The sequence below is a fragment of the Gavialis gangeticus genome, unplaced genomic scaffold (genome assembly GCF_001723915.1).
Source record: "Gavialis gangeticus isolate Ggan-Ray unplaced genomic scaffold, GavGan_comp1, whole genome shotgun sequence".
NCBI lineage: Eukaryota > Metazoa > Chordata > Crocodylia > Gavialidae > Gavialis > Gavialis gangeticus.
Genome location: NW_017729032.1, coordinates 231,400,540 through 231,401,964, shown reverse-complemented (window position 1 = coordinate 231,401,964; position 1,425 = coordinate 231,400,540).

Here is a 1,425-nt window from a genome sequence, read left to right as displayed (position 1 = left end):
GGGGGGGGGGGGTGCCACACACACACACACACACACACACGCGCGCGCGCGCGCTCTTTCCCCTCCCTGCCCTGCCTTGGCTGATCCTCTGCCCCAGCTGCTGCTCAAGAGGAGTCAGGATGGGCACTAACCCAAGCTCCATGTCTGCTGCCATTTGTCCCAACTCTCCTGCAAGAAGTTCTGCCCATGTTTGCAGCCACAGCCCAGGGGTGGGTCTCAGTCCCTGTGCACAGGGCAAGGAACCTGGAGCCTGTCCCAGGAGCCTGGATGAAGTGGGCACGTTGTCCTGGAGCCTGGCAGTGGTGGAGAGGGAACGTGGGGAGGATGCAGCCTGGCATTGATTTGAACAATTGCACCCCACCCCTCCAACCCCCCAGGCTCACCATTTTGTGATATCTGCAAGTATCTGTGAAACCCTCAGACAAAGTGAGGCAAATGCTCCCATATGTCGATGCCGACCTACTGTTGCTATGCTTTAGCACAAATGGTTAAGTTCTACGTGAAGATAAAGTTTCCAACTCTAGTTGGTGACCTGTTGGTTTTGTCAATGATGTCCATGGTGGAGTTTCTGCCTTCCACATTTAATACCTAGGAAATCTTACTTGTCTGCCCACCCATACTTATCCACTCCCATAACCATACTGAAAGGATATTGTTTATGATTCAAATTCCAGTGCTCAAAAGATAGGAAATAACAGAACTAAGTTGGTCTGTTTTGGTTCAAATGCATTATGACACAGCCTTTAGTTACACATTCACATTTTTGTTTTCTACAGAAGCTTGGCTTTATTTAGCTTTTAAAGTACTGTTCTGGTGTTGGGAATGAAGAACAATGAGGCAATTAATAATTAAAAAAATAAATCTGGCTTTCTGACATGCCTTGAAAGATATTCAGGGATAAACTGTACTCCACTGAACTGAGTCAGATTACACACATTTAAAAATAAAGTATTTGGCTGTGCATTGAGAGGCAAAGCTACCAAACCCAACATGTTTGTTATATCTCTATCAGATACTTGTGAATGATTAGCTCCATTCCTGAACAGAAGCTTCTAGAGCATGCTGTTTGAGCTGTATTACTAGTCATCTTCCTGAGAGAAAAGACAGAGCAGAAAAGCCAAGATTGAGAACGTAGGATATTACAGTTTTAATAAGGTTACTTTCCCCAGTGATTTCACTATTTTTTTTTTGCATGGAACCTGTCAGTTTCTGCTTTCCAAAGCCCTTATCCTTTCACACATTGTTATCGTTACAAAGGGAATGAAACAATATATAAAATCCACTTAAGTAAAGGTCTGCTTCATCCAGCATTACTGCTGAGAACCTTAAACTGGCAGCAGTTTACCAAAGCAGAGGCAAAAATCAATTTTAATTAGTATTTTTGGCTTTAATGAAAAGTGATTACAGAATTGGCATTTTCGTTAA